The following is a 22,984-nucleotide window of genomic DNA, read 5'->3' as shown; positions in this document are numbered from 1 at the left end:
ATAATCAAAGAACAATGTTTATGGTAAGAATACAAATCTTGAAAACAAATGATTAAGTGATTAAATGAGTATAAGATGAACTTAGAAACAAATAATCATCAATACTAACAATGAAAACACAATAGAATGACAAAATACAAGATTAGGGTTAGAGAGACACAACCTTTTGTATTGAGAAACTTGAATCTTCAAACTTGGGGAACTTCTAAGGCTTATACACAATAAGAATATTGTTGTCCAAAATCTCTATTCCAAGCCTTCCCTTATTGCTTGAAGCTTCAACCAAGTAGAATGAGATTTGAGATTTAACAAACCTTGAAACTCATGCAAGTCAAGCAATGCTTGAGGAGTTTCTTGGAGAAAACTAGTAATCTTGAGAGAGAGAGAGAGAGAGAGAGAGAGAGAGAGAGAGAGAGAGAGAGAGAGAGAGAGAGAGAGAGAGAGAGAGAGAGAAAGAGAGAGAGGGGGGGGGGGGTTAGAGAGAGATAAAGGTGAGTGATCAATTCACCAATTAACTCAAATGATCCCTTTAAATAGTATACGAACCTCATTATACTCAACCAATGAGATCAGAACATTTTAATTTGAATTTTGGAGGCAAAACACATCACTGTACTGAATTTTACGGACATCCCAGGCGACACATCGCCTAGCACCAAGCGACACATCACCTTATCTATTGTTTCATGGATGAGCGACGCGTCGCCTCTCCAAAACTTGTCTCAAAACATCCCCAAATGCTTCCAAACTTTTTGGGTACTCTTATATACTCTAAAGAAACATTTTGGACCCTACACGATGATTTATAAATGCCTATACCGAAATTCAACTCTCACATGTTGACTTTTGTGAAATCATTATACTTTTGCACATCTTCATGCCTAACCAATTTCAACATGTATTTAACCAATCACAACAATTAATTCTAGTTCTATTACTTTGTGGCATAATAAACTTGCTCATATAGGTTATAGCACAATTAAATGAGTTGTTAAATGTGGATTGATTAATTGTGATGTAAATGAGCATGATAAATGTGAATTATGTGTTAAACCTAAAATGGTAACTTTTTCCAAGTGTTGATAGATGTTCAAACTTGCTAGATTTGATACATAGTGATTTATGTGAATTGAATGACATGTTGATTAGAGGAGGAAATAGATGCTTCATGTAACGTCCTAATCCAAGACCGTTACACCGTGTGTTTAAAATAGTGCTTAACTTGATAAGCGAGTCATTTGGACTCAAAAGTGTAATTAAAATACAATGATGGTTTAGGTTCTAAAAATTTTGGTCAATAAAATTAAACTTTTCATTAAAAGGTTTGAATTTATATATATAAGGGATCCCAAAAGTTTATAAACAAAAGATAGTTATATTAAACATTACAAAAATAGCCGACCTAAGCGGCGAAATTGAACTAATGTTCTAAGTTCCTCAAAATAACTTGACTGTGATGGTCAAGTAGGCTGAATATGTACGCACCGCTCCAAAGCTCTCCAACTCAAGACTGGTTACCCTTAGCTTGCCCTTACCTGCACCATAGAGCACCTGTGAGCCGTGGCCGAGCAAGAAAACCCCCACAAGGCATAATAATAATAATAATCCATATATTCATAAGAAATAAGAACATGCTTCACAAACACTAAATGCATATATTCTCATCATATAAATTGTAAGCACGTTTCATAGTTTACAAGCATGATTATTCCAATCAAATAAGTTGTAAACACATTTCATAATTTACAAATATAATCATTCCAGTGATATTAACCATTTACACAGCCCAAGAAAACTGCCTTCCATGCCGAGCGAGTGGGAATCGCACCCACAAAATAAACTCGCTTTCACAGCCCACGTTACACACGCTTGCTGACCGACCCCATGTTCAACACAGTGGTCGAATATCAATCATACCGATTATCCACAGATAAATCAATGCTAATATACATAGCAAACAATCTGCTCTATGTGCATATGTCAGTTTTCTTACCTCAAGTCCTCTGCTGCCAGCAAAGCGACCTCAAGTGTGATCCTTTTTCCTGAGTCCCGTGGAACTCCTAGTCACAACATAAATGTTATCCTTATTAGGGACTAAGTCTAAATCACAGGTTTCAAAACTAAACCCTAGCTCCTGAGACCTCCAATTCCATTTAATCAGGTAATGGAATCGTCCCTCGAGCCCCCAAGTGGGTTCCAAAATCAAATCCCTTAAGTCCCGAGCCTTATTCCCAAAACCTGAAATTTGTGCCTTAAAAAGTTATTAGTGCCACGACGTCCCCACCAAGGGAAGTGACTCCAAAAAGTCCAAGAAGGTATCCCCCCTAAAATAACACATTAGTGTCGCGACGCCCCTGCTAAAGGGTCGCGGTGCCCCTGTAATGCTCCGACTAATTCTATACCTCAAACCATTAAAAACTACTAAACATAACTACTATTTTGGAATACATACATACATACAATATTAGAACTTTATTAAAAATCCAAAATACGGTACGAAATACAAAATAAGGTATGGGTACCCATTGTTTAGTACATAAAACATAAAAACATAAACTTTAATCAATCGTTTACATACTAAGTGCGGAAATACATAAAACATAAATTAAAATACTTTAAACAATGTCATCCTCGATCTTCTCGCAGTCCATTCAATCCATCCATCCCCAATACACATGCCAAGCTGCCATGAATCTGTCCCGCCTTCAAAGTTCATTTTCCCGCACCATCTAAAATAAAAGGAATGAGCCTAATACCCAGTAAGGAAAATCTACTAAAAACATATATCATAATTAGAAGACCATACTACTGCTACTGCTACTGCTAAGTAAAATTTCGAGACACTACAACCTCGACAGCCCAAGAGCAAATTTACCCAAAAATCCTACACTAGCGCCGTGGCACCCTCTGGAAGGACTGAGAGCAACCCTGCCTTCAAGGAAATTCAAGCGAGCCGCGATGCTCATCTTAAACGTTGTAGTGCTACTGCAAAAAACCCATAATTGTGTTTTCCCCTAGCATTCCAATTCAAATTTTCGACCCCAAAACAGATTCCCAGTAGTTTTTCGACCATTAAACACTTCGTACTACTTAGACAAACTATACCCATCACCAAAATAATACAAGATGCACCCTAAGTCAAAGTTCAAAGCCAAAAGTCTCTAACTTTCAAAAACACCAAAGAAAATGGAAATTTTTAAAAAAAGGATTACCCATTGAAATTCGAGACCACAGGTACCATATGATAATCTTGGCAGCTCTACTCCTTTTGGACACTTGAATTTCCTAACAATTTCCTCAAATCCCCAAAGATTGATCCTCATCTTGAGTGTTCTAGCTCTTGAACTAATGAAGAGAGCAAGAGGGAAAGAAAGGGAGAATGTGTACGAGCCAAGTGCTCAGCACTTGGTGCCCTGCTTAGTCTATACTAATGGTCAAATGACCATTTCCCCCTAGCTTTGACTTACTCTCAAAGCTAAGCCAAAGGCATTTTTGTCATTTTGCCTAAATCCCTACTAACATAAAAATTTCACCACTAATTCCCAATTAAATCCTCTAATCTTCCAAATACAAATATTTTTCCCCAATTAATATCTTATATTCCAAAAATCCTTAAAACATATGAAATTACCAAAATATCCATTGTCTCACCCTGAGCCGGGTATAAATCCCCGTTGTGACTTTTCCGCTAAATTGCTCAAAATGATTGTCTCATGTCGAATATCACGAATATATCTAAATAATAATGTGGTCTCAAGCACATAACACAAAAAATTACAAATATACCCTCAACGGGTTGAAATTACGAAAATTCCCCTTTTTAACAAAAGCGTATCTTTAAACACATTTAATACACATAATCATGCATACTCGATTATATACTAATATAATCCACATATTTATCCCACGTGCCCTCCCAAAACGCTAATCCAAACACTTAATCTTATTAGGAGTTTTGGGAAGTTACACTTCATGAATTTTATAGAAGATTATTCTAGGTATACTTGTGTGTATTTGCTTAAGAGTAAAGATGAGGCATTTAATGCATTTAAAATCTATAAAGCTGAAGTAGAAAATCAATTGGAAAGGAAAATAAAGACTCTTAGAATTGACAGAGGTGGTGAATACTTTTCAAATGATTTCAATATGTTTTGTAAACAACATGACATTATGCATGAATGTCTTGCACCATACACTCCACAACAAAATGGGATAGCTGAAAGAAAGAATAATACCTATCTTGAGATGATTAACTCTATGCTTTTACATGCTAAATTGTGCTATAATTTGTTGGGTGAAGGTTTGCTTACTACGTGTCATATATTGAATCGAATTCCTATGAAAAAGCACAATATGTCTCTATATGAGTTATGGAAAGAAAAAAAGCCTAACCTAGGCTATCTTAAAGTGTGGGGGTGCCTTGTGTATTGCAAGAATGAGCCTAAAAGGACCAAGTTGGGTCCAAGGGTCGTAAAGTGTGCATTTGTTGGCTATGCCTCAAATAGCAAGACCTATAGGCTATTAGACTTGGAGTCTAATGTGATAATTGAATCAAGATAAGTAGAGTTCTTTGAGAATATGTTATATTATGATAACAACTCTCAAAAACCCACAAGTGTCGGAGAATCTCGTAAAGAAAAAGATCCAAAGGTTGATGAGCAACCAATATTGCCTCAGAGAAGCCAAAGGCTTAGAGAGTTGGGATCAATTGAGAAATATTCTCAAGTAGAAATACTCTACCCAGTAGAGGGAAACCTTGAAGAAGTCACATGGAAATTTCCTATGGTTCTTCAAGTTAAGGATGATCCTAAAACCTACTAAGAAGCAATGTCTTCAAGAGATATGTTTTTTAGAAAGAGGCAATAAATGATGAGATATATTCAATTATGTTAAACTGTACAAGGGAACTGGTAGATCTTTTACAAGGTTCAAAACCAATTGGATGCAAGTGGGTATTTTAAAGGAAATATCACACCAATGACACATTACACTACAAAAAATAGGAGTTTAATGGATATACGGGAGAGACATTGTAGACATTCAATATATCCCCCTATGGGAAACGTTGTTGGAGGAGCCATCATAAGTGGCCCTACAATGTCTCCCATGAGGAGAATTTTTAGACATTCAACGTCTCCCCCTAGAAGTCATCGTATGATGTAAAAATGTACCCTACGATGACTCCCAGAGGGAGAGGTTGAATGTCTACAAAGTCTCCTCATGGGAGTCATCGTAGGGCATTTACAACGTCTCCCATGGGAAGACTTTGAATACGTTCAATGTATCCTTACGCGAGTCATCATTAGTTTTTGTATTTTTTTAAATAAAATAAAAAATTTCATATTAATTGAAAAATAAAAATTATATTAAAATTTAAATTGTGAATTTTCATTAATAAAAACCAAATGTGTATATAATATGTTTTAGCTAGCTAAATATACAAAAATATAATATTTGTTGTTACACATACAAAATCAACAAATATTACACTAGCTAGCTAGACATAGTGATAAATCTAGCATTTAGAGTTATCTTTAATACTTTTAAATTTGATAAAAAAGATGAGTGATTTGTGTCTTTGTCTATAGAATTGAGTCATTTTCTTCTTATTTGTGTTTATGAGTTAGTTTTAATTTTATGAGGGAAAGAGAAGTAAGAAAATGATAAATTTGATGGAGTTAAGTGAAGTGGAAAGAAACTAATGTGATTTTAAATGATGATTTTTTGTGCAAAATTCTTAGGATGCTGCAGCAAAAGCCATAGGATGGCTTCTAGGTAGCAAGAGTATTTTAGAGGTCTACCATAGAAGCTGCCACCTCAACATTATTAATCAACATCCTTTTGAATTAAATTGGCATGGGCTACTAATTGTAGTTGGGCCTTTATTTCATTAGTTGATCCACATGTTAGCAAAAGACAAGAAAAAGAAGGGAGGAAAAGTAGCTAGCACGTGGGGATGGAGAGAGAGTGCCCTAATATCATATATGATTATCCTTCCATTTTTTCTCTTATATATACGACCATCAGAAGAAAAGAGGAGGCGTGGAACTTTTGGGCAGCCATTAGAGAGAGAAGTAGAGAATGAAGAAGAAGAAAAGGAAAAAGAAAGAAGAGGAAGGAGATTCAAAGAGGAGGACAAGAAGAGGACCACTTGGGGACACCTATTGGGGATTGATTTGTCATCCTTCTCTCAGTATTTAATTTCTTTTCTTTTACTTTATTTTTCTTGACAATGTTTGCATTTATTATTAGTATTTTGAATATTTTAATTATGAGGTAAACTTTTCATAGCTAGAATTGTTAATGAACCCTAATGTGTTATTTTGGAACTTTGTTAATGGTGTTAATGAGAAATTGGATTTTATTCATTCAAGTGGTTTTAATGTTATTTACTTTCTTTTGTTTGGCCATCAATTATGAGTAAATGAGTTAATTAATAATTCTGGAAAGCTTTTAATTAATGGACATACAACTTGAATGGTACAAGATTAAGTTCTTTGCATTCAATTTGTGTTAGTATAAACATATATTAATACCTTGCATAATCTTTTGGAATTGGTGCTTGGGATTGTATCCTTATAATTAGATTGACATAGACATATGTTAGTATAATTAGAGAATTGATACCATAGTGTCTTCGATGGATGCCTATAAACTAAATTGGAATTCTAGATTAATTATTCCAAGTTTGCCACAACATTACTATAGCAGTAGCATCAAATTTACATTTTAGGAGGAGTTAATTATTCTAGTTCATTATCATTTTCTTGCTCTCTCGTTCATTTGTTTATTTTATTTAATTTCTTGTGTAGTTTTTAGGTTTAATCAAATCTTTATTACTTGTTTTGTTCCAAGTTGTTTAGTATTTATTTCTGCACGATTATTTGCTAATTTAATCCCTGTAGAGACGATACTCACTTATCACTTTATTTCTTATTTGTCGACTGTGTACACTTGCACATGTATATTGCTAATTAATTTCGCAACAAGTTTTTGGTGCTGTTGCCGGGGATTGATTTAGTGAAATTTTGTTTGTTAAAATCAACTGCTTTTCAATTTTGTTTCTTATTTTTCAATTATTTATTTTTGTTTTTCCTTATTCTATTTTACGCTTTTGTTTGTTTGGTCCTTTTGCGAGGTACTTAAGATGTCTCATCGGCAAGTCACCATTAACTTTGTTCAACATGACTCAGAGCCTTTACATAGAGCATGGTGGAGATACAAAAATTTGTTCATGAGGTTCCCTTACCATGGTTTGTCAAGAGAGTGTCTACTTGAAGTCTTTCTCAATGGGTTGCATGTTGGGAAAAACTTATACAAGATCTTTATTTATTTTCATGTAAGTCTAATATTAAACAAATTAATATGAGATAACCTAGAACATGTTTCTAAAATTGAATTCAAAGAGAAACAATGATAAGAATACTTACAATATACGCAGTGGAATGAAAGAATCATTCCTTTAGTTTCTCTAACTCTTGTATCCTTTATGTCACACAGTATTATCAAGAAACTGAATCGTTCTTCTAATTTCTTCACAGTCTTCCAATGTATCCTTAGAATCACCTAGACTAGTGTGGGAAATTCTCAACACATGAGATAGATACAGAGAGAAGAAGAGAAAATAACAAAGAGGCTTAGAAAATGACTTGTGTTTAAAGATAATCTAAAACTATCAGAAAACCAGTGATTAAACTTATCTGTCATCTGTCTTGACTTCTTTCTAAGCACTCCTTTTATAGACTCAATTAGGCCATTTAATTTAATTAAAAATCAATAAAATAATAGCCAATTTGAAGCCATAGGTCGAAATTATCATGGGCTTTAGGCTCGTGAAATTTCCCATTTGATTATAAGCCTGTTGGACTTAAAATCAAGGCCTGTATTATTTTCTATTGATTTAATTAATTAAATAATTATTTAAATCCTTTATCAAATTAATTATTTATAATTTGAACCTTGATTTAAATTGATTTATTAATTTAGATACCAATTTATCTTAATTAATATATCTCCCATAATTTCTCTTTTCTTCTCAAAATTACATAACTCTGTGAAACTATCCAAAATTGACCTGGTCAACTTTGATAATTCTAATTGATAATTATATCAATTAATTGGTACTATCTAGATGATTTTATCCAAGGTACAATTGGGACCATGGGCCTATGAAATCAAGCTCCAATAAGTTATCATAAATCTAACAAATAAATTTACTAACTTATTAATTCCTTGTGACACCACTATAGACTCAGAATTGCACTCTTGAATTCATAGAACGCTCTATAACAAATATAGATACGCTATTAATTATCCATTGTTATAACCATAATTGTCACTCAATCCTCTATAGACGGTCTACAATGAGAAGGGACTAAAATACCGTTTTACCCCTCATTGTATTTTATCCTTAAAACACTTAGTTCCTTATAAATGATATTTCAGTAAACTAATTTAATTACTGAAATGAGATCTCTATCATTTAACACCTTGAACCAAACTAAAAGGAAACCATCATTTCACTTCTTCATCAGAAGTTATAGATGTTCATATCTATGATTAACACTCCCACTTAATTATACTACCGAGTTCCCAAGATGTAAGTATGGGCTAGTCCATAGGGTAAGCTGGTAATGAACAAGTCAAAGAACTCAAATAATATAATCAGTTAGAATACTAACCACTCAGAATTAAGATTGAATCGACCTATGGTCAACTATATGATATGACTAGAATAGATAATAACGGTATGTTTACTTATCTTATCAACTGTCAATATCGGTCCTGTCCGATGTAACAAATACATATGATCTTATCTACTTTGCTAATGTTCTAGAAAGAACATAACACCACAATGTGTAAGTAGATCATATCGCAGATTGGCAAGTCAGTGTAAATCCTGTGCACTGACTAATCTTAGGACTAACTTATTTTGAACATATAATCATATTTATATTCCACTGTGATTACGTCACTATAAATACGATTGGCTATATGCTCGGGATTTAATAGAAATTTATATTAAACAAATAATCATGAAAATAAAACATGTGAGCAAAGTGATTGACCAAGTTAAAAAATGATTTCTATTCTTTTATTGATAATAAAATGAGATTACAAAGAATTTGGGTTTTAATTAGGGCATGAATGAATTTATGGCTAAAAGTGATGTTTTGATTCAGGAAAATGGTGCATCTTTAAAGAATTTAGAAAATCAAGTTGAGGAATTGTTCAAGGAGTTGCATAATACACCCCTAGAGACTTTGCCTAGCTACGTAGAAAATTCAGGAGGGCAAAATCATTGCAATGTCATGTCATTGGGGAGTGGAAAGGAGATGGAGCCACCAAAGGAAGAAGTTGAGCATGAAATGGAGCTCTTTTCAATCCAAAGTGATGAAACAAAGGGAGAGGCAATAAAAATTCAATTGTGTCGAATTCTTTCTCTGCCCAAGATGTTGATAAATATTTTGAGCAAACTAGTATAGAAAAGTTAGATGCAAACCCGCAACCACCCCATATGCAACACTTCCAAGAACAACAAGTTTTTAATTCTCAAATTTGGGAGCCACTAGTCATGGAAGCATACACATATGAAGATCCTATGTGACCACCACCTCCTCCACCATCAGCAGCATCATATCTTGGTGTTCACCAGACTCATTCATCAAAATCAAGTCGAGTTGAGCACATGAACCCGTCAATATCACATCTCGCCAAGCTTGAGGACGTCCACAATGAAGACCCATGTGTGAGGGCATATGCCACTCTTTATGGGCAGAAACCGCTCTTTGATGAGCATTTTTCAACAAAGTCAAGCTGATGAATTTAAATCAAGCGCTTCTTGGGAGGCAACCCAAGTTTCTAAACTTTGTTTCAATAATTTAGTCAAGTCCATTGTATTTCCTTTATTGAATGTTTTTTTATGTGTGTTAAAAAAATGGTTTTCCTTGTTTTCTTGATATTCTTTCACTTGGTCTTTGGTGTTGCATTTAATGGTGCAGGTGTTAGGTTCAGAGAGATGGTGATTTGGAGTGAACAATTCGAGTTTTGGAGGTGTGGAAGGTGAGCAAAAAGGTGGGGAGCTAAAGAAAGAAAATCTGAAATTATGGGGCATTTATGCAGAAATGCTACAGACTCCTCAATGATGTTGCAACATTGTGGTTAGAGAAAATCATTCATCTAGCTGTGGATTTGGGGAAAATTTCAAATGAGCATTTTGTTTGGAACGAGTTTCCTAATACGCAGCGGAAAGGTGGTGTGGTTGGCCCAGTGTACAACAAAATTTTTGTAACATATTTAAACTACCTTTAAATATGCGGATCCATTAATATACATACATTAATCATAAACAAGATACTAATAGAAATCATACCTCTTGAAGCCTATCAAGTGTCCTTGCTATCTTTTCGTATTTAGAACGATCTTCCTATCCAAGTCGCTCCCACGTACTCACACCAAGATCTTCCAAAGCGTTCTCTACACCTCAAGAAATGTGTGGGCACTTAGAGAATGAAGGATAGTTTATTTGTGATTCTTCTTGATGTACTCAACTCATGAGATCAAGAGAATAGGCCTGAGAATTGGTTCTTTATTTTCAGGGAGAGAGAAAACTATCGTTCTATTTTTCACAGAGCGAAATTGTCAGAGTAGTCTCACTCTCTTCACTTATCTTATCTGAATAATTTTCTGATCAGTCATACTTAACAGAAAAAATTCAAAATTTAAAAATTAAATCTGTAACAATTTTACAATTTAATTTTTAATTAATTAATTATTCCATTAATGAAAAAAATCCAAAAACCAATTTTTTGAATTATCCATTAATTAATTAATTAAACAAATAAAATTGAAAATCCCATCCCTGAAAATGCCAGCCCTTACACGCCACACACAGTCCTGGACTGTGTGTGAACGTGTAGCTTCCTAATTTCTAGGGATATTGGTTTTTCAAATTTTATTTAATTATTTATTCAAATTTCTTTGTCAGATAAGATCTAACAACCTGATAGCTAATTCAAATTTGAATTCAAATTAACTATCTTTTTAATTAATTATCAAATATAATTAATTATTTGAATAAATATCAATCTTTTAAATTCAAATCCAATTTGAACTTATCAGATTATTTTCTCCCACTCAAATAAAGATATTTAATTAATTAAACCCAAAATTTTCGAAAATAAATATTTAATTAATCATAATTTCAAAAATTACAATTAATTAATTATTTAATTAAATTTCGAAATTTAATTTAATTATTTAATATAATTTCAAAAATTATATAATAATTAAATATTAATTAATTTTGTTAACTACAACTAATTTGTAATTAATTAATTAATCACTATTATCATATAATTGCATATTTGGCCTGAAGAACAAGTTTCTTCTTAAATATGTCTTTAAACTATTTTCCCTTCGTATCAACTCTTACCTTGAACAATGTTGATAGAGCCGCTATGGGGACCTATGAACCTATAATTCCAAGCTCCAATAAATTTGAGATTATTAATTAAACTCGTTAATTAAATAATCTTAATTTATTAATCTCATGATTATTCCACTATAAATATGAGATTGAACTCTTGTAATTATAGACATTTCATTTACTGAGTACTTTATAATCATAAAGCGTCCATTGATTTAATCATTGCATACAACTTGACCCTCTAATAATGGTTCATAATTAATCGAGAATAAAATTACCGTTTTACCCTTTTAATTATGTCTTGTTTCCTTAAGTACCATTGACTCTACTAGTGAAGGTTAATTCATAACTAAATTATGAATTTGAGCTCAATAACCTTTCAGTCCCAAAAGTCAACCCTTAACCATCATTCAATCTCTTGCGAGAAGGTATAGATTCCATATCTGTATACTATGTCCCCAGCCATCTATATTAATGAGTTCCCAAAACAAAAGTTTCTAGCCTGATCATTCTGACAGACCCTAACAAGTGAATCAAAGAACTCATATAATATAAACAGGAGTTCATAGTAACTTCAGGATTAAGATCAATTTGTATATGATCATCAGTTGATACATTTAATTAATACTTCGAAACGGTATTTAACTAAGTATTAATAAACATATCTGGTCCAGTTCTATATATTCTCAATATATAAAGCACCTCCACTAAAGTGTCCTACCACACTAGTGATCCGGATCTAGATCACATGTATTCATAATACTAGTGGACCGTACTTGCAGTAATTAATCTAAAGATTCCATAACTTTATTTTACTGCGAACTATTCAAGTTCATTTATCTCAAACACAATCCTCTCGTACTAATACATGTTTGAGATTACATTCATGAACTTAGGAATTTTCCTGATATTTACATAATATTATCATAGAATAATATAGTCCATAAAATATATGCATAACAAATTCAATTATTTATTTATTTCATAAAAACAATGTCTACTACATATGCTTTCAGGGCACATTTCCAACAATCTCCCACTTTCCCTAAAGCAAATGATGCATCTCTCTCATTCCCATATTTCTTACATGCTCCTTAAAAGATTTTATGGATAAAGTCTTTGTGAAAGGATCTGCAAGATTATGCTCTGAAGCTATCTTCATAACTGCAACATCTCCTCGATGAACTATCTCTCTTAGCAAGTGATACTTCCTCTCGATGTGCTTTCCCCTCTTGTGACTCCGTGGTTCCTTTGAGTTAGCTACTGCCCCACTGTTGTCACAGTATAGGACTAGTGGCTTATCCACATCTGGTACAACTTCCAGATCGGAATAGAACTTTTTGAGCCACACAGCCTCCTTAGCTGCTTCACAAGCCGCTATATACTCGGCTTCCATGGTGGAGTCTGCAATGCTGGTTTGTTTAATACTTCGCCAGACTACTGCTTCTCCTCCAAGAGTAAACACTGATCCAGAAGTCGATTTCCGACTATCTCTGTCTGATTGAAAATCAGAATCAGTGTAACCAGTGGGGTTCAGGTCTCCACCTGAATAAACAAGCATATAATCTCTAGTATTTCTAAGATACTTGAGAATATTCTTTACTGCAGTCCAATGACTCAATCCAGGATTGGATTGATAACGACTGACTATCCCTACTGCATAACAAATGTCAGGTCTTGTACACAACATGGCGTACATTAGACTGCCTACTGCTGAGGCATAGGGATATTGTCTCATGTCTTCCTCTTCCTGAGGTGTTTTGGGACACTGCTCTTTGGAAAGGAATACTCCATAATGGGTTGGCATATCACCCTTTTTGGAGTTTTGCATATTAAAGCGTTCTAGCACCTTATCAATATAAGTTGCTTGAGACAATGCCAAAGTTTTGTTCTGTCTATCTCTAAGAATCTTAATGCCCAGAACATACTTTGCTTCTCCCAAATCTTTCATTTGGAATTGTTCAGCTAACCAGTTCTTTACTTTTGACAATGATGTTACGTCATTTCCAATCAGTAATATATCATCAACATAAAGAACGAGGAATACTACTACACCATCTTTGATTTGTTTATAGACACAAGGTTCGTCAACGTTTTGTTCAAAACCAAACGTTTTAATTGTGTCAGCAAATCTAAGATTCCAAGATCTAGAAGCTTGTTTGAGTCCATAAATGGATCTAAGAAGCTTGCAAAATTTTTGCTCTTGACCTTTTAACTCGAACCCTTCTGGTTGAGACATGTAAATGGTTTCGTCAAGGTAGCCATTCAGAATAGTTGTTTTGACATCCATTTGCCAAATATCATAATCCATGCAAGCAGCTATGGATAAGAGTATATGAATGGATTTTAGCATGGCTACAGGAGAAAATGTTTCTTCATAGTCAACCCCTTCTTTCTGTGTGTAACCTTTGGCTACAAGCCTTGTTTTGAAAGTCTCTACTTTCCCATCCGTTCCTCTTTTCTTCTTGAATATCCACTTGCAACCAATGGGTTTGATATTCTCAGGTGGATCTTCAAGAACCCAGACAGAATTGGAATACATCGATTCCATTTCTTGGTTCATGGCATCTTGCCATTTGTCCTTGTCAGAATCATTCATTGCATCTCTAAATGTCAATGGATCGTCTTTGTTTGTGTCAGACACAAGAATTTGAACTTCGTGTTCATAGCGTGTGGGTTGCTTGCTAACCCTCCCACTACGACGAGGTTCATTACTATTCTGACTAGAATTAGTAGTTTCCTCTTGCCGTTTTTCATTGGTTGTTGCTGGTGACTTTTCAACTTCATTTGAGACCATCTCCTCCAGAACAACTTTACTGCGAGGTTTATGGTTATTCACATAGTCATGTTCAAGAAAAGTTGCATTTGTCGATACAAATGTTTTATTTTCTTTTGGACTATAGAAAATTCCACCTCTGGTCTCTTTGGAATAACCCACAAACATGCACACTTCAGAGCGTGATTCCAACTTCCCGGTCTTTCCTTTAAGCACGTGTGTAGGACACCCCCAAATTCGAAAATGATGAAAACCAGGTTTACAACCATTCCATAATTCTATGGGTGTCTTTTGGACAGACTTAGATGGAACAACATTTAATATGTATAGTGCACATTGAATTGCATAGCCCCAGAATGATAGTGGTAATGATGAGAATCTCATCATTGATCTAACCATATCTAATAACGTTCTGTTCCGTCTTTCCGAAACACCATTTTGTTGTGGCGTTCCAGGTGCTGTGAGTTGGGATTGAATGCCATGCTCACACAGATGGTCTTTGAATTCAAAATCCAAGTACTCTCCTCCTCGATCAGATCGAAGAGCTTTTAGTGACTTACCTAATTGCTTTTCAGCTTCTGCTCGAAATTCTTTGAACTTTCCAAAAGTTTCAGATTTTCTTTGCATTAAATATAGGTAACCATATCTTGAATAATCGTCAATAAAGGTGACGAAGTATTCATAACCTCCTCTTGCTTGTACATTAAGTGGACCGCAAACATCCGTATGTACTAGCTGAAGTGGTTCTGTGGCTCTTGAACCTTTGGCAGAGAAAGGTCTCTTGGTCATTTTGCCTTCTAGACAGGATTCACAAACAGGGAGAGATCCAATAGATAGTTCTCTTAAAGGACCATCCTTTACAAGCCTATTTATTCTGTCTAGACCAATATGGCCCAAATCTCAAGCGCCATAGATATGTATCACTATCGGAATCAGTTTTTTGTCGTTTAATAGATCTTGGATTGGCTGTTTTAAATAATTCAGAATTATTTACAGATTTCTCTTTAGCTTGCAGTTTATAAAGCCCATCGATAGATTTTGCAGAACATATCTTAAAACCATATCTTGAAATAACAATCGAATTATTATTAAAAGATATTTTAAAATTTTGTTCATGCAACATAGAAACAGAAAATAAGTTTCTAGAAAATCCAGGAATATAATAAACATTTTCTAAAACAAGAAATTTATTATTATCAAATTCCAAACGGGCTGTTCCAACTGCTGCTGAAGAGATAATCTGTCCACTGCCTACCCTCATAGTCACCTCTCCATCAGCAAGCTTCCTCGTTGAACTAAGAATCGAAAGAGAAAAGCAGACATGGTTAGTGGCTCCTGAATCTACTATCCAGGTTGAGGAATTATCTTCCACTAAACATGCTTCTAACACAAGTAAATCAAATTTGCTTGTATTATTCTCTTTAAGGTCAGCGAGATACTTTGAACAGTTTCTTATCCAGTGACCATTTTCTCCACATTTAAAGCAAGTCCCTTTTGGGGTCTTCCTTTTGGAGGTTTTAGTGTTCTTGTTCTCTTTGCTTTTAGATGACTTTTTAGGCTTCTCACATATTAATGCAATGTTCAAGTTTGATTTCCATTTCATGTAGTTTTCACCAGTCAACTTTTCATTAGCAAGTAAAGAAGATACAGGATTTGAGCTAGACATTATTAATGAAAATAAATAAATAAATAAAATGAATTTATGCATATAATAAATATCAGTTATTTTCGGAATAGTAAACGTGATGCATGAATGCAACAAAAAACACATAAAAAATAATTACTTATTCCACGATTAATTAATTTGAACATTAATGGACCAACCTTAGGGTAGGTCAGACTAATTCCAAATTAATTTTGAGATAAGCTCTCAAATTTATAAGTTAAAACTTAAATCAATATTTCTCTTTTGACTTATAAACAACCGCTTGTTTGGTCAAGAATACACTAGTCCGCTCGAAAGCCTAATGTACCTTGTGAGTGTAACCCATTATTTTAGATCAATGACTTAACTCAAGAGTGTGCCTTAGGGTCAGTCAAACTTGAAATACATCATTAAATCTTATTCTTGAAAAAGAAGTTTGCCTTGAGAATAACACAGTCGGAAGCCTTCCTTAGGGGGACACAAGCAATGGTGCCGCGAGGCCCTCTCCATGTTACCTCGGTGCTAACTAATAATGGAGACCATGGGACTTATTGTCATAACTCCCTCTCCCACTCACTATTTTAGAACATGTGTTTTCTCAAAACATCCTATGCTTTTTAATTGGTTGTAAAAATAAAGTGATCTATTTTTACCAAATGATATTCTAATAATTACTAATCAAATTAAGCAAAATTAAAATTATAGAACTATGCCCTAATTAGTTCAATTTTATTTTGCTATAATTACTAAGAATATCATTTATAATTTAATAAAAATATTTTATTAAATACTAGAAATTAAACAACTTTTAAAATCTGTTTCCGCTCTTGAACTAGTTAAAAACTAGATTTATTATTATATGGACCAGCATATAATCACATAGGACAATTCTAAGGCATGTTTCTACTCATATGAGATGCATGCACAATTTTAAATACTGTGTGGGTTATATGTATGGCATGTCAAAAAATGCATGATAAAGTATTAAACAATTTAACCACATTCAAACATTTAAATAAATAAATACCAGCTAAATAAATAAATAAATGCGGGCCGGATGTCTTGGGTATTTCTAGAAAAATTACAAAACTTGCAAAAATATACACAAAAATGTAAGAAACTAAATAAGACCTAAATAGATCTCTATCTATTACTCGGGGCCTTCACACGTAGTTTTGATCCATTAAGCCACTTATCCATTTAATTTTGAATTAAAATAACTTTTAATTATCTTAAACAAATTTTAAGAATAATTAACTTGGGTTTGATGCCCAATAAGTTATTAGGCCCAGATTTGAATTTGGGCTCATACAATTAATTCAAAATAAAACAATTTTTAATTATGGGTTAACTTAATTAAGCCCATAATTTAAATGGACAATTTTTGGATGCAAGCCCTAGGGTTTAGAAAACCCTAGGGGCGGCTGCACATGGTGGCTCGGCATGGGTGCATGCGGCGTGTGGCTGGGCTGCACAGGCTGGGCAGAGGCGCGGGCACGGGCTGGGCGAGGCTGCTGGGCAGGTGCGCAGGGGCCGCACAGGGGCGCGGGGCGCCTGGGCGAGGCTGCTGGGAGGTGCGCGCTGGTCATGGCGCAGGGGCGCCTGGGCAGGGACGCACGATCTGGGCAGGGGCGCACGGCTGCTGGACGCCTGGGCTGGGACGCACGGCCAGGGGCGCATGGCAGGGACCTGGTGATGCGCACAAGGTACACGGCTGGCAGCACACAGCAGCGGCTGGGCACGCTGCAGGGGCTGGGCACGCAGCAAGGCACCTGGGTGAGGCTCGGGCTTCGGGGCTCGGAACCCGGGGCTCGGGCCTTACATAATTTTTCAAATAATTTTAACACAGAAAATTAAAATTACAAAAATTCCTATGCCCCAAAATGGCTTACATTTTTCATCTAGAATTTTAAGAACATTTCCTAAACCCAAAACACCATATAATTAACGACCCTTAAGAATCAACTATCATCATACATACATCCATCCATTCACATATATTACAATAACATAAGAATCCATATTATGCCCACACAGTAATTAATGTATGTAGAGATTAATGACCGCTCTGGTACCAATTGTTAGGAACGAGTTTCCTAATACGCAGCGGAAAGGTGGTGTGGTTGGCCCAGTGTACAACAAAAATTTTGTAACATATTTAAACTACCTTTAAATATGCGGATCCATTAATATACATACATTAATCATAAACAAGATACTAATAGAAATCATACCTCTTGAAGCCTATCAAGTGTCCTTGCTATCTTTTCGTATTTAGAACGATCTTCCTATCCAAGTCGCTCCCACGTACTCACACCAAGATCTTCCAAAGCGTTCTCTACACCTCAAGAAATGTGTGGGCACTTAGAGAATGAAGGATAGTTTATTTGTGATTCTTCTTGATGTACTCAACTCATGAGATCAAGAGAATAGGCCTGAGAATTGGTTCTTTATTTTCAGGGAGAGAGAAAACTATCGTTCTATTTTTCACAGAGCGAAATTGTCAGAGTAGTTTCACTCTCTTCACTTATCTTATCTGAATAGTTTTCTGATCAGTCATACTTAACAGAAAAAATTCAAAATTTAAAAATTAAATCTGTAACAATTTTACAATTTAATTTTTAATTAATTAATTATTCCATTAATGAAAAAATCCAAAAACCAATTTTTTGAATTATCCATTAATTAATTAATTAAACAAATAAAATTGAAAATTCCATCCCTGAAAATGCCAGCCCTTACACGCCACACACAGTCTTGGACTGTGTGTGAACGTGTAGCTTCGTAATTTCTAGGGATATTGGTTTTTCAAATTTTATTTAATTATTTATTCAAATTTCTTTGTCAAATAAGATCTAACAACCTGATAGCTAATTCAAATTAACTATTTTTTTAATTAATTATCAAATATAATTAATTATTTGAATAAATATCTATCTTTTAAATTCAAATCCAATTTGAACTTATCAGATTATTTTCTCCCACTCAAATAAAGATATTTAATTAATTCTACTAATTAATTAAACCCAAAATTTTCGAAAATAAATATTTAATTAATCATAATTTCAAAAATTACAATTAATTAATTATTTAATTAAATTTCGAAATTTAATTTAATTATTTAATATAATTTCAAAAATTATATAATAATTAAATATTAATTAATCACTATTATCATATAATTGCATATTTGGCCTGAAGAACAAGTTTCTTCTTAAATATGTCTTTAAACTATTTTCCCTTCATATCAACTCTTACCTTGAACAGTGTTGATAGAGCCGCTATGGGGATCTATGGACCTATAACTCCAAGCTCCAATAAATTTGAGATTATTAATTAAACTCTTTAATTAAATAATCTTAATTTATTAATCTCATGATTATTCCACTATAAATATGAGATTGAACTCTTGTAATTATAGACATTTCGTTTACTGAGTACTTTATAATCATAAAGCGTCCATTGATTTAATCATTGCATACAACTTGACTCTCTAATAATGGTTCATAATTAATTGGGAATAAAATTACCGTTTTACCCTTTTAATTATGTCTTGTTTCCTTAAGTACCATTGACTCTACTAGTGAAGGTTAATTCATAACTAAATTATGAATTTGAGCTCAATAACCTTTCAGTCCCAAAAGTCAACCCTTAAGAGAACCATCATTCAATCTCTTGCGAGAAGGTATAGATTCCATATCTGTATACTATGTCCCCAGCCATCTATATTAATGAGTTCCCAAAACAAACGTTTCTAGCCTGATCATTCTGACAGACCCTAACAAGTGAATCAAAGAACTCATATAATATAAACAGGAGTTCATAGTAACTTCAGGATTAAGATCAATTTGTATATGATCATCAGTTGATACATTTAATTAATACTTCGAAACGGTATTTAACTAAGTATTAATAAACATATCTGGTCCAGTTCTATATATTCTCAATATATAAAGCACCTCCACTAAAGTGTCCTACCACACTAGTGATCCGGATCTAGATCACATGTATTCATAATACTAGTGGACCGTACTTGCAGTAATTAATCTAAAGATTCCATAACTTTATTTTACTGCGAACTATTCAAGTTCATTTATCTCAAACATAATCCTCTCATACTAATACGTGTTTGAGATTACATTCATGAACTTAGGAATTTTCCTGATATTTACATAATATTATCATAGAATAATATAGTCCATAAAATATATGCATAACAAATTCAATTTATTTATTTATTTCATAAAAACAATGTCTACTACATATGCTTTCAGGGCACATTTCCAACACATTTCTCAACTCAACTCTCAATTTGTTTTACTATTTTGATTAACTGTTCTGCTGAATGTGCTGTTGTTCATGTCGTTTGTGATGATGTTACTCATTGCTAATGTGTTGTTGTTGTGTTTTGTTAATGTTGTTAGTGTGTTGAGTAGGCATTGCACCTCTTGAAGTTTGGGGTTGGATGTGTCGTGATTCTTGAATGTTTTGTTCATGTTGAGTCAATTGAGTCATTTTGTATGTTTTTTTAGTCCATATGTTCTGTGTGTCTTTGAGAGGAAATTGTTTTGTTTTTAGTAGTGTTTAATTTGGGGCTCGATGATGAGCCATCTATATAAATAAAAACCATTCCTTTGCCCCTTGTTGGGTGATTGACTAATAGTACTCAAGTGTTAATGGAGTTTGAAAAATCTTGATGGTAGTGTGAATCCCTATTTTGTGAGCATAGCTTGACCAATAATTACTTGAATCCTTATAGCTAGCTAGACTTTTGGGAAAGCCTAAGTTTTTAGAATTTCTTAGTGGTTCATTTGAGGCGAAACCCTGGACAACACTTAAACTATGACATGATTTAGGCCATCTTTGGACCGTTTGAGCCTTTTGAGCCAACCATGCTATACTTTTTATCCCTAGTCACCCCTTTGAGCTTATTTGATCATTTTCTTTCTTTTCCGCATATTAGCCTAGCAATATATACATCATTTCGCCATACCCTTTATCACCTTAGTCTTTCTAGATTATAATTTGATTGTTGCACAATAAGAGAGGGTGAGATGAGCGTAATTCTTGTTGAGTGGCATCTTGGTGAGTGTTTCCATTGTTTTCAACATTGGGACAATGTTGATTTTTAAGTTTGTGGGAGAGTGTGCCTTATCTTGTGTCTGTTGCCATTTATATATTAAAAAAATTGAAGAAAAAAAAACTAGTGTATGTGCAAATAAAAGAGTGCACTCCCATAAAAAAAATGAAAAAATTGTACAAATAAAGTTTGCAATTAAGTTTGGGGGTGTATCACTAAAAAAAAGGTAAAGTATATTTTTGGTATTGTGTTTCTTTCTTTGTTTGTTTTTAATAATGAATAATGGCAAGAGTGATATTCAAATTGTATGGAGTATTCTTTGAGGAATGATTGTGAGCACTTACTTTGGTCCTAGGAAGATTAAGGTGTTTTAGGGTGATTTGAACTAAAAATGATTTCGCTTAACAACCTTCACCTAAGCCTTACATTACAAGCTTGAAAAAGTCATTTTGATCTTTGGTTTGGTGTTTGTCTACATTAGTGGAGATGGTATCACTTAGTCAACCTATGGAGACAATAATTAGGCTTTAGGATAAAGAGATAGTTAGCTTTGGGGAGAATTGAGAATAATTTGGGAAGATCTTTGTACACACTTTGGGGAGAAACACTCGATTCTTGGTTTGATAACATCATTAACATTTGAGGAATTTGGTTGAAAGCATTTGCAAGAGGCATCATCATCATCATCATCATTTATCATCTTTTTAATAAATTTCGGAGAACATTTCCCTTGTTAAGCATAACACTAAGTTAAGCATTTCCTCTCATTTGTGTGTTTGTCTTGTTTTGAGTTGGATTTCCTTGTTTATTTTCTTTTATCTTTAGAGCCATCACTCGGGACAAGCAATGAGATAAGTTTAGGGGTATGATAACTCTAGCATATAGAGTTATCTTTAATACTCTTAGCTTTTAATTTTATTAAAAGATGAGTGATTTGTGTCTTTGTCTATAGAATTGAGTAATTTTCTTCTTATTTGTGTTTAGGAGGGAAAAATAAGTAAGAAAATGATAAATTTGATAGATTTGAGTGAAGTGGAAAGAAACTAATGTGATTTAAAATGATAATTTTTTGTGTAGAATTCTTAGGATGCTGTAGCAAAGCCACATCATGGCTTCCAGGAAGCAAGAGTATTTTAGAGGTTTGTCATAGAAGCTGCCACCTCAACATTATTAATCAGCTTCTTTTTTAATTAAATTGGCATGGGCTACTAATTGTAGTTGAGCCTTTATTTTATGAGTTGATCCATATGTTAGCAAAAGACAAGAAAAAGAAGGGAGGAAAAGTAGTTAGCACGTGGGGAAGGAGAGAGAATGCCCTAATATCATATATGATTATCCTTCCATTTTTTCTTTTATATATGCGACCATCAGAAGAAAAGAGGAGGCATGGAACTTTTGGGCAGCCATTAGAGAGAGAAGTAGAGAATGAAGGAGAAGAAAAGGAAAAAGAAAGAAGAGGAAGGAGATTCAAAGATGAGGACAAGAAGAGAACCACTTGGGGATACCTATTGGGGATTGATTTTCTCATCTTTCTCTTAGTATTTAATTTCTTTTCTTTTATTTTATTTTTCTTGACAATGTTTGCATTTATTATTAGTATTTTGAATATTTTAATTATGAGGTAAACGTTTCATAACTAGAATTGTTAATGAACCCTAATGTGTGATTTTAGAACTTTGTTAATGGTGTTAAAGAGAAATTGAGTTTTATTCATTCAAGTGGTTTTAATGTTATTTACTTGCTTTTGTTTGGCCATCAATTGTGAGCAAATTAGTTAATTTAATCCTGAAAACGTTATAATTAATGGACATACAACTTGAATGGTGCAAGATTAAGTTCTTTGAATTTACTTTTTGTTAGTATAGACATATATTAATACATTGCATAATCTTTTGGAATTGGTGCTTGAGACTGTATTCTTGTAATTAGATTGTCATAGACATATGTTATTTTAATAAAGGAATTGATACCACAGTGACTTCGACGGAAGCCTATAAACTAAATTGGAATTCTAGATTAATTATTCCCAGTTTGCCACATCATTACTACAACATT

General features: G+C 33.7%; 1 long non-coding RNA gene across 1 annotated transcript; it reads left to right on the top strand.

Annotated features, from left to right (window-relative positions):
• The first annotated feature begins 5,993 nt into the window (after positions 1–5,993).
• On the top strand, positions 5,994–7,465 carry LOC133821086 (uncharacterized). The gene is made up of 2 exons (XR_009887305.1): positions 5,994–6,193; positions 7,139–7,465. It is a non-coding gene; the product is annotated as an uncharacterized LOC133821086 (long non-coding RNA).
• The last annotated feature ends 15,519 nt before the right edge of the window (positions 7,466–22,984 follow it).

Source organism: Humulus lupulus, chromosome 3, assembly GCF_963169125.1.
Source record: "Humulus lupulus chromosome 3, drHumLupu1.1, whole genome shotgun sequence".
Lineage (NCBI taxonomy): Eukaryota > Viridiplantae > Streptophyta > Magnoliopsida > Rosales > Cannabaceae > Humulus > Humulus lupulus.
This window is presented reverse-complemented; position numbering and strand designations above follow the sequence as displayed.